This window comes from Nuphar pumila, chromosome 9 (assembly GCF_984573655.1).
Source record: "Nuphar pumila chromosome 9, dmNupPumi1.hap1.1, whole genome shotgun sequence".
Lineage (NCBI taxonomy): Eukaryota > Viridiplantae > Streptophyta > Magnoliopsida > Nymphaeales > Nymphaeaceae > Nuphar > Nuphar pumila.
In genome coordinates, this window is record NC_143257.1 from 31577408 (window position 1) to 31589639 (window position 12232).

At 35.5% G+C, this 12232-nt stretch overlaps 1 pseudogene; it reads left to right on the forward strand.

The window, feature by feature from the left end:
• Window positions 1-4906: 4906 nt before the first annotated feature.
• On the forward strand, window positions 4907-5025 carry LOC149828545 (5S ribosomal RNA; annotated as a pseudogene).
• The last annotated feature ends 7207 nt before the right edge of the window (window positions 5026-12232 follow it).

Consider the following 12232-nt stretch of genomic DNA (forward strand, 5'->3'; position numbering starts at 1 on the left):
CTTTTTGGTGCTTTTATAGAATTTAAAATGAAATTAACCCTCAATATACCCTAACTATGGCCATTGGTATATATTTTGAGTTAATTTTAAGTTAAATTCTGATAAAAGAAGAAAATATTTAAGAAAATATGATGAATTTTGAAAATGGATTCAGTGCGGATCCAGTGTTATTTCATAAAAGATAAAAATACTAAGTTTTGTTTACACCCCGACTATAGCCGTTGGTGTAAATCATCAACTTAGAATTAACTTACCTCTTATGAAAAGGTGCACGTGCCATTCGTGTTTCACCATTGTGAGAATTTGAGAAATAAAGGCAAAAATGCATGGAAAACAAGTAATTCATGATATTTACAGTGCTCATTCATTCTACCTAAAGCAGGAAATTTAAATTTCTCATTAAGATCTAATTATTACATTATACATAAGAATGAGATTTACAAGAAGTAATAGCCTTTTCCATATGTTCCCTTGCTTGCAGAGGTTTTGACAGAAAGAAGAAGGGATGAATCGTAGATCAGTCTCCTCCGGGCGATCGGATGAGGGAGTTTGCTTTCGCTTAGCTCTGCTACAGGGCTTTCCGGATTACTGGATTTCGGAAGGAAAGAGCGTCGGTATCCTGTCTACTCCTTCGGATTGCTTAGAGCAGAGAAAACTTCATGAATGTTTGCAGATGATGAACTTCGGAGGAAAAATGGATAATGTGAGGAAGATGGGTTTCTCTTCTTCAGGAGAGAGAGAGGCTCGAGGGTAATGCACAAGGGGTATGGATGTCGAATTCTTCCTCCCCCTGGGTTTCCTGCGTGCTTCTCTAAAAAGAGTAGAACGAAGGTTCGAGAATGAAAAATCTTGTTGAAGATGAATGGAGGAGAACGAGATGGCTGTTGCAGATCGGACGATGGAGAGAGGAGAAGAGGGATGCGGGAGAGGGTTTGTTAGCATTTTTTCCTATTTCAAAAAAAGGGGGGCCTCTTTTAGAAAGATTTTTGAAAAGTGGTTTAAAATGAGGTTTTTGGTAAAATGGCTTCAAAAGTTTGAAAAATCATTGGTTTTCCTTGTAGCTTTTCTCAATTTTCTTGGTTTTTATGTTATTTTTCCATTTTTTTGTATTTTTAGAATAAAATCCTAAAGCTTTACGAGAAGTTAAAGATTTAAAACTATTTTTTTTATGTTTTTGTAAAATATTTACAAAAGGAGTTTTTCTGAGAACTCAAGGCGAATTTTGAGAAAATTTCTTCAGAAAATGGATTTATATCTGGATTTTTAGGAAATATTCGAGGTTTACAACCTCGAACTGAGAAACATAGGGCCGAGGATCCAACAAAGTGTCGGATGAGCTGCCCGAGCTTTTCAAAATCATTCATTTGGTGATTTTATTTTGGAAATCAGACAACGAGGCTCAGATTTGGATTTAAAACACTGAGTTCAGACCCGGAGTTAAATTTGAATATATCAATGTGGAATTTAATCCAGAAATCTGAAGAAAGACTGAAATTTAGCTTTGAAATTACTTTGATCTTCTCAGAAAATAGAGTCAGGGGCAAAAGGGTCATTTTTACAAAACTTTGAAAATTTTGGGGTGTTCACATTTACTTAGTTAATTATAAAATATTTTGTAAAAATTAAAGATATCAAGTGAATTTTGAAAGATAGCCTAAGAGTGTAGGCTCGGTGTGACAAGTAGAAAGATGGTGAATCTGGGTCTCATCCATATTCCGACTAGGGCTGTAAATATGGACTCCACCAAGTTCATCAACTCCCTAAGAGTTGGTGCGCATGCCATTCGTGTTCATCCACAGAGATTTTTTAAATAAAATGCATGAATCACATAATCAGGATATTGCATAAATTCAAACTATATAATATGCATCCTAATCTAAGCAGAAAAGTAAATCTCTTATTCCAAAATTTACATTATTACATCACTAAATAAAATGAAAGAAAGAAAATTGAAGATTCCGTCTCCTTCCTTTGAATGTCCCTGCCAAACTTGAAATGGGGTTAGCTCGAATATGTGGGTTTTTCCAAGATTTTCCAATAATATCCTGAGATTATTGGATTGAGTTGGATATAAACCTGATTTTCATACTTCCTTGATATTTGAATGATGCATATGCATGAAAATCAGGTAATAAATAGTTTGAAATTTGGAATTGTGGTCAAAATGATCAAAATACCCCTAATATTGAGATTATACCTTTAAATTCAAGGTTTTTGAAGGAGTTTTGACAAAATTTGGAGATTTTAAAATGCAAATGGAATCGAAGGATAATGAAATGCATGATGGCATGCTACTAAATATGATGGGACTGTAAAAATCAGAATTGACATTTGAAATTTGGCCAAAATAATGAATTTCGCTTGTTTTTCGCTCGGATCAGGGTCACGCGGGAACCTTGATTTGATGATATGGCTAAACTGATCATCAAACGATTCTCAAATCATGCCAAATTTGGTAGAGAGCATCCCTCTGTCTTTATAAACAACATAGAATGATAAAATGCATGGAATGACATGGTCTAAATGCAAAATTTCAAAGAAAACTCTAAAATAAGCAATTTTCGCCTACGAGTACGAACCAAACATAGCATTTAACTCAATAATATAGAAATCCACCATAAAAATGTGTGATATTTTGCAGGATGCTAAAGGACATAGAAATAAACATATTTGGCTTTTACAGCCATGAGATTTGACCTACGGTGAGTTCGGTGGCAGAGATTTAATTCTGACAGAACTGAAATCAATAGGATCTGCTGTGAAAATAGACAAAAAATTATAATTGACCACCAAAATTTCCAAAAATTAAAAGAGGGACTACTGACATGCATATGAACAACTTTCATTTGTATGTATTTGGCAATTGGCTAACTGACAGAGAAATAAAAATATGATATTATATGCATAAATCCGAAGAGCAGGTATAAACACCAAAACAGGAGACCAAAATAAAAAATACGAAAAGGGCATGCAGACTGTCCTAAAAATTACAAAATTTTGGAATCAAATAGAGGAAATTTAGCACACAGTTTTATGTTTACAGATCTAGATTTGGAGCTATATTCAGAGAGAACCAGTTGACTCAAATCGATCCTGAGTCTCAGAGGCTCAAATTGGGCTCTGACACGTGTCCCAAGCTCTCGGATTTGTTTTAGGTAGCAAAAGACTTCAGAAAAATCTTATAAAATCATATTAAATACTAAATTAAATTTCGAGTTCAGGGCATTTTTAGGATCAGGAATCGAATCTTCCATGAGAGAGATATCGATTTTACAAGTTGAGACCCAATGCTTTGAATGTTTCCCAGGTTTTAAAACCCGACTTGGTATTTTGAATTTTTAACAAAGCAAATGAACTCAAACGATTCCAATTTTTTTGCAGATTATCAGGGACAGCTATACGCCCATAATGTGATTTTTTTGGCATTTTGAAGAAAAATAAAAACATAAAATAACATGTGGACTGACTTGTAAAAATAGAGAATTACAGAAACTAGACAAAATTGAAATAAACACTAAATATAACCTAATTAACTTCTAAAATATGCTAAATTAATGAAATAAAATATGAATTAAATCTAATTAATGCATGAATGCTGAAAAATCATCAAGGAAGCATGATCATACTTAATATATGTCATTTTATGGGAATGGTTTGATCCATTATTCGGACGAACCCTTTCTTTAAAATGAAAGATCCATGGGATTCAGTATGTAAATTGAAACAAGAACCTTATTTCAATAGAATCAACTCGAATGGGAGCTTACCTTGTGTTCTTTTTCTGTTTTGCAACTTCAGAAATGGGCGGCTATGGATGGTTTCTCTTACTTTTCGAACCAAGCTTTGGAATGTACGTGGAAATCGACCTCTGCTCCTAGGTCGAGCTCTGAATGGCGTGAGCCAGGTAGGCACTTCGAGATACTGTCCCAGATGGGCCCAGAGGAGGGCGTGAACTCAGAGGAGGAAAGAAAAAAAATGGGAAATTCGAGTTGAGATTCAGATCCCTAAGAGAGCTCCCCCCTAGCTGGGCGTGGGCTAGGGTATTTATAAACTTTTTGGAAAGTTTTAAAATTCAAACAGAATGAATCTGGACCCTCCATGTAGCGCCATCTCAGAGGATGCTACTTTGGATTTTTTGAAATAAATAAAATACAAATTTTATAAATAAGACACCTCAGCGGAATTTGAAAATTTTTGAAATGAGGTTGGCTTGATTTTCTCTGCAGGAGCTTCCCATGTGGCGCCACCTATGTGTGGGCCCACTTTGGGATTTTGTAAAATAAACAAAATAAAAAATCAATTTGTAAATTCTAGATTTGTGCCACCTCAGTAGGGTGCCTGTAAACACCCCAAATTTTCACTCATCTCCCTGACATTTTCACCAAACATCACAACTCTTCCCCGGAGATCACCGGAGGTCAAAATGGTCATTTTCTGAGCTCGGAACTTGCAAAAGTCCATATTTCATCTGAAACTCTCAAAAGTTTTCTATTTTAGCTCAGATTTTCAAAATTTTTATTCTTGACAGTAGACGGGAATCTCCAAATCCTGGTTCAAGATTACATTTCATAAGACATGTCATTGCATATCATTGCATGAGCATTTCATATCACTGCACTGCACAACATGTCATTTCGAGGTCCAGAACTCGTAATTTCAAAATTTTCAATCCAGATTCGAATTTCAACTCTTTTCAAAATTGATTTCAAAACCCTGGGTCTTCAAAATTGTCAATTATTCCAATTTTTATCCCCAGGACTCTGAATGTCAAAATATTTTCTCAGGAAAATGATCTGGATAGTTTTTCAATATTTATTTTTTTTAGTTTTGAATTTTGCCATTTTATCTCAGTTTTTGCCCCTTTTGTCAGCAATTTCAAATATCATTTTTTTACAAAATCGTGCTTGGGTGCGATCATACCAACACTAAAGCATTGGATCCCATCAGAACTCTGAAGTTAAGCGTGCTTGGGCGAGAGTAGTACTGGGATGGGTGACCTCCTGGGAAGTCCTCATGTTGCACTCTCTTAAACTCCGCCTGTGTATAACTGTTTAGTTATCCACTGCCGGTCCCAAGCCCGGATAAAGAAGGAGGGTTGCGGTAGGCCTGTGACAGCCAGCATAAAAACTTAGTCATACCCTATGAATATGAACCAATATGAGAATTTCGTTGAGGCGTTCCCTACTGAGCGACGCGCTGTACTCTATAGGCCCGGAGGCAGTGATAAATGGGCAACGGTTGCTAGGTCGTCGCCCGGAAGCGACGCGTCACACCGGCGCCCGGGTGTGGTGTCAAATAGGCAAGGGTTCCCTCACTTTGTTGGACGGGTGGGGGTAAAGAAGTTAGTCCAAGACCATAAAATTAGGTTAGCCACTTGGAACATAGGATCTTTAACTGGTAAGTTGGTAGAGTTAGTAGATGTTATGTGTAGGAGAAAGATTGATATTTTATGTTTACAAGATACCAAATGGGTAGGTGAGAAAGCAAAAGTGATAGAACCTTGGGGATATAAGATTTGGTATACAGGAATAAATAGGAATAGGAATGGAGTAGGGATTGTTATGAGTCGTGAGTTTATAGATAATGTAGTTGAGGTCCGTAGGAAGGGTGATAGGATTTTACTTATTAAATTAGTATTAGGTTCAGAGGTTATTAATATTATTAGTGTTTATGCACCTCAAGTAGGTTTAGATGATTCCATTAAGCATCAATTTTGGGAAGATTTAGATGGAGTAGTACAAGGGATATCTTATGGAGAAAGGCTTTTCATCGGCGGTGACCTTAATGGGCATGTAGGCATTAGTAGGGATGGATTTGAGAGTATCCATGGAGGCTATGGTATAGGAGAAAGAAACAAAAGTGGAGAAAGGATTTTAGATTTTGGTGTGTCCTATGATATGATCTTAGCAAACACTTGGTTTAGGAAGAGAGAGTTTCACCTAGTAACATTTAAAAGTGAGGTTAATACAAGTCAGATAGATTTTTTCCTACTTAGAAAGAGAGATAGGGGTTGTTGCATTGATTGTAAGGTTATACCGGGAGAAAGTGTAGCTACACAACATAAAGTCTTAATTTTAGATCTTAGAATTAGAAAATGCCACAAAAGGGATAGACATAGGATAGATCCTAGAATTAAGTGGTGGGCACTGAAAGGAGCTAAATAAGGAATGTTTGTAGAGAAGGTAGTTAAGGAAGATGATTGGTGTCTTGAGGAGGATTCAGAATCAATGTGGAATAAGATAGCGGGTGGCATGAGAAAGGTGGCTAAGGAGGTGTCTAAAGGCGGTGCACCGCTAGGTAAGAATACATTGTGGTGGAATGAGGATGTCAAATTAGCTATTAAGGTTAAAAGCGAGTGTTATAGAAATCTAAGTAAAAGTCGTGATAATGAGAATTTGAAGAAGTATATGATAGCAAAGAAGGAAGCTAAAAAAGTAGTTCGGAACGCGATGGATAAGGTATATAAGGAGGTTTATGACAAGTTGGATACCAAAGAGGGCGAGAATGATATTTATAGGCTTGCAAAGATGAGAGATAGGAAATCGACGGATTTGGGTATGGTTAGATGTATCAAAGATGAAACGCAAAGGGTTTTAGTCAAAGATGAGGAGATTAAGGAGAGATGGAAAGATTATTTTGATAAGCTATTTAATGAAAGTCATGCTCAAGATCTTGGAGACTTGTCCATTCCTTTTCATGAGATGAATTGTGACTTCATGCGCAAGATTCAAAAGAAAGAAATTGCAGAGGCTTTGAAGAAAATGAAATCAAGAAGGGCAGTTGGCCCAGATGATATACCTATCGAGGCTTGGAAATGCTTGGGAGAGAAAGGTTTAGAATGGTTGACAAATCTTTTTCACAAGATTTGGCAGACAAATAAGATGCCTAATGATTGGAGGCAGAGTACTTTAGTGCCTCTATATAAGAATAAGGGTGATATACAAGATTGCACAAACTATCGTGGTATAAAACTCATGAGTCATACTATGAAACTTTGGGAGAGGGTGATTGAGTCTAGGTTGAGGAAGGTTGTCATGATATCGGAAAATCAATTTGGTTTTATGCCTGGAAGATCAACTATGGAAGCTATACATCTTCTTAGACAACTTATTGAGAGAAATAGAGAGAGGAACAAAGATTTGCATATGGTTTTTATTGATTTGGAGAAGGCATACGATAGAGTACCTAGGGACGTTCTCTGATAGACAATGATGAAGAAAGGTGTTTCTCTCAAGTACATTAGTATAATTAAGGATATGTATGAAGGAGTAGTAACCAATGTCCGCACTTGTGGAGGGATGACAACCAATTTTCCTATAACGGTTGGGTTACATCAAGGATCTACTTTAAGCCCTTTCTTATTTGCTATAGTTATGGATGAGCTTACGAGATCAATTCAAGAAAATGTGCCGTGGTGTATGTTGTTTGCTGATGATATTGTTTTGATTGACGAGTCTAGAGCTGGGGTTAATGCTAAGTTAGAATTATGGAGACAAACATTGGAAGCAAGAGGTTTTAAGTTGAGTAAGAGTAAGACAAAATACATGGAATGTCGGTTTAGTAAGCAATGAAGTAGTGATGGGAGTGTAGTGAAGCTTGGTGAGCAAGAAATACCGGTGGATGATTGTTTCAAATATTTGGGATCTATCATTCAAAAGTATGGAGAAATTGATGGAGATGTAAATCATAGGATAAAGGTTGGGTGGATGAAATGGAAAAGTGCAACTGGAGTATTGTGCGATTGTAGAATGTCATTAGGGTTGAAGGGAAAGTTTTATAGGACGACTATTAGGCCTGCTTTACTATATGGTACGGAATGTTGGGCTGCCAAGAGACATCATATTCAAAAAATGAGTGTAGCTAAGATGCGTATGCTGAGATGGATGTGTGAAAATAAAATAAAAGATAAGATTTGGAACGAGGAGATACGTAAGAAGGTAGGCATTGCACCCATTGAAAATAAGATGATAGAGAATCGTTTACGGTGGTTTGGACATATTCGACGAAGGCCTAATGATGCTCCAGTTAGAAGGATGGAGAAATGGGAAAATATATTAGTTAAAAGAGGTCGGGGTAGGCCTAGGAAGACATGGATGGAGGTGATAGGAAAGGATATGAATGCTTTGAACCTCACCGAGGACATGGCATTGGATAGAAATGATTGAAGGAGAAGGATTCATGTGGAAGACCCAGAATGATTTTCTTTTTTGGTTCATATCGCCGACCCCAATTGTTTTGGGATGAAGGCATAGTTGTTGTTGTTGTTGTTATTCTTTTACAAAATCACCCTATAGGGGCCACCTCTTTTCAAAATTTCTGTAATTAGGCTAAGTATTTCTGATTTGCCAATTAATCTAGGTTTTTATGAAAATTCCAAAAAGAGGTTTTACTGTCTTGCCTTTATTTCAATAAAGAAGCAATATAGGGTCCACCCCGAGGTGGTGCCACATAGGTTTTCCTTGTGAAAAACTTGAATTTTGAAAAACCCAAAAATATAGGAGCCTTGTCTCTGGAATGGCGCCACTAGACCACTTTCTCTCTACTCCCATTTTCCTGCCATGTGTCAGCGTGGGGTTCACCTAGGGGCGGTGCCACGTGTCACCTTCTCTCTCCTTCCATCCTCTGACACGTGTTAGTGTGGGGCCGCTTTAAGATGGCACCACATGTCATTAACTACCTCTTTATTCTATGTCACGTGTCAATGTCCACCACCTTCACCCCTTGCCATGTGTCATTCTGATGTCGCTCTGAAAACTCCATGTGTCATGTGCTGCCCTGTCCAAAAAAAGTAGAGTTTGTCTCCCCTGAGGTGGCGCCACTTGAGGTATTCCTCCTGCAAGTGACACATGTCACTCTCTCCTTTCCTCAGAAAAAGCAGACTGACACATGTCTCTCCCTACTTCTCTCAGAAAAGTAAGTGGTTGAGTTTTTGTAAATGCTCTTTTTAAAATATAATTTTTCAATAAATCTTTGGAAAATCGTCAACCAAAAGTAAATAACCGACTTTCCACAAAGTGGTAAGTACGGGTCGAATCCATAGGGAACGAGAATTACTCGACTATTTCTAAAGAATTCAATCTATTAATCACAAATACCAGTCTACAAATACAAGGCTAATAACAATTACACATTAACACTAAAATAAAATGGAAAAGCACTTCAGTCTTTTGTTGCACACCAAGGGTATTTTTGTCTTTTCGCCACTTCTCAAGTTTTCGCACTTGGACAATAATCCCTGGAAAATTTTATGCTTTTCAACCTAATAACACAGGAAAATACAAAGTTAGTAAATAACTCAAATAAAGCAAAATAAAAATGAAACTAAACCTAATTTTTCAAGAAATTAACAACACAAATCCTAATTACAATAAAATAATCAACTAAAACATTAAACTAATTCTAAAATTACCTAATCTAAGTCTATCAATGCTGGATGATGCAGATGCAACAATTAAAATGCAGAAAATAATGAAATAGACCAAAAATGACTAAAAGAATGAAATTACAAATCTACCCCTAAATAGTGCAAAATAGACTTCTGACAGCTCTTCATAAACTGGCTGTTTGACAGAGCAAACGAGGTCTGAATTTCCCGAAATTTATTCTATTCTGTAACTAACAAATTCAAAAATCTGACAGTATTTATAGAATTAAAAAATAATATCTGGAACTCCATATATAAGCATTTCAAAAATGGGAAAAATCTGGATATCGCAGGTCCCGAAATTTTAAAATCCGAAAAAGTTGTTTTCACAAAACGCTTAAAAATCAGACCAAATCAACTCGGATTGAGCTGAAATTGGTCTGCAGACAGTTAACATGCCAATAAAGTGAACAAAAAAGGAATTTTTGGAAAACTCGAAAATTTTGCACATGAAATAACGATTGTGCGATAGGGCAAAAATCGGGTTTTGAGTTCAATGTACTATTTACTTTAGAAATCTATTTTTCACACTAAGAATGCAATCTAACACTAATGCAGACCTAAATGATACTGAATGACAGTTTATATGCAAACACTGAATGCAATTATACTAAATGTAATGAAAATCGAATACACTATGCAAATTGCAACTAGAGCTATGGTAACTAACACATCAAATATGACTAATGTAGTTAAAAATGTAATGCTAACTATATTAACTAAAGAATGAAGTTATTTAATGATAAACACAACTAACTAAATGAGAAACAAATATCAACTTTGCAATAACCAATTATGAGTACAATAAATACCTATTGCTAAAATATAATTAAGTTGGACAAATGACTACTAGATTAACTTCTACTATACCTAAAATAAATTAAACTATGGTCAACTAAACAACTAAGACTAAGGAAGGATGGTTTAAGGTTTGACTGGGACTAGGTTCACGCCACTGAGATGGGTCACCTAAGTTGACTATATTAGACACCAACTAAATTAGGAAATGACCAATGTAAATCTAAATAATCAAAATCTAAAATCAAAATGACTACTCTATGTAACCCTAAAGAAAATGTGCATTATTACTAAAATCGATATCTAAGGGATTGAGACCTAATTAATGCACCTAATCTAAATTACTAAAGAAGAAGGTAATAACTAGGAGAGAATAAATTTTGGAAACACATTGATTTGCCAAAAATGTCCAGCCCAGAGGAATAAAACTTGCCTTAATTGCTTACTAAATCAAATGGGGAATAAATGCTTGAAATCGTCCAACTCACAGGAGGCCCACACGTTTTCAACTTGTCATAGAAAACTCTAAGTAATTTTTGAAAACCTTTCCAAAAACCTTAAACACGTTTTTGGTTGTCTTTAGAAAGAAATGATAACCTTGAAAATCAATCCCAAAAATCGTGTATAGCTCTTTTGAAAAATATTTGAAATCCAAATTTTGTTTCTAAAATTGTTAAAAGAGAGAAGCTTGCTCTCTTGGCTGGATACCAAAAGTCAAAACTTACCTTCTATGGATTTGAATTAATCAATCCTTCCCAAAATTCGTTTTCTACCACAATTACTTACTTCTCCTCTTTCTAAAAAATTCGACTTACTCTAGATAATATATTAACCTCTATCTAAACTAATTGAGTCACAAGTTAACTAATTTCAATAAAGGTTAGAATTAGAAACTATAAATTTCTACAATTAAGGAAATCACATCTAATGCATAAATTACCAATTACAAAAAACGTCTAAAACTAACTAACCCCTAATACAATGAATCTAGACACACTAATGCACCTTCCTATTCAATTGAACCCTACCAAAAACAACCTAGAGCTCTAATGGAGCTCTAATGGCTGACGCCCCTCCTTGGGGAAGATGACTACCTAAGACACCCAAAATCAAAATATAGCAATTAGGCTAAAACGACCATGAAAATGATAGAACTAACTTAACACACAACTATAATTAACTAATTACACTAATGAAAACCACATTAACTAGGTAATATGCTGGAAATGAACATTACATAAAACATGAACAACAACCTAACTACACACATAACCTAAAACACTAAGAATTTAGAATGAACACTAATAACACTATTGCACAATTAACGTCTAACTTAACTAAACATGAAGCAACAAATTATACTATTGTAAAAACTAAACTATATAGAAAACCTACAGCCGGCTGGACAACACTCAAAACAAAGAAGTAAAACTCGACATATATTTTCTTTTCTCACTAAAAACTAAAACACCAAAAGAAAACAAAATGATATTTAGAAAGATCTTAACATGATGAACTCGACCAACACACACTCTATGAAACTGGGAAACTAACAAACACTACACAGAAATTAACTAAAACTGTAAATCACACACTCTTACCTAACTTCAAACTTTTATTCAACGAATTTTTCAAAACCATTCACACGACACACCTAGACTCAAACCAACCTAGATCTTCAACGAAATCAAATTGAACCCAACATGAACGAGGTCTGCTAACCACGTTCTACTGCAAAAACAACCAAAGGCTACACATAAAAAATGGACCAAGATCGGCTAGAATGGATCTAGCCAATTTTTTTGGTTTTCAAATGAAAACGCCCTTTGATTTAAACCCAACGACCAAAATAAATCAAAATGAAATTTTTAAACTGATTTTTCTATTAGAACAATACAGAAAACAGGTAGAATAAAAGGTTAAAATTGGCAAGAACAATATCTAGCCGATTTCCATGTTTTGGGGATAAAATGGATCAAACTCAACAATCGAACATAGGAAAACAAAGAA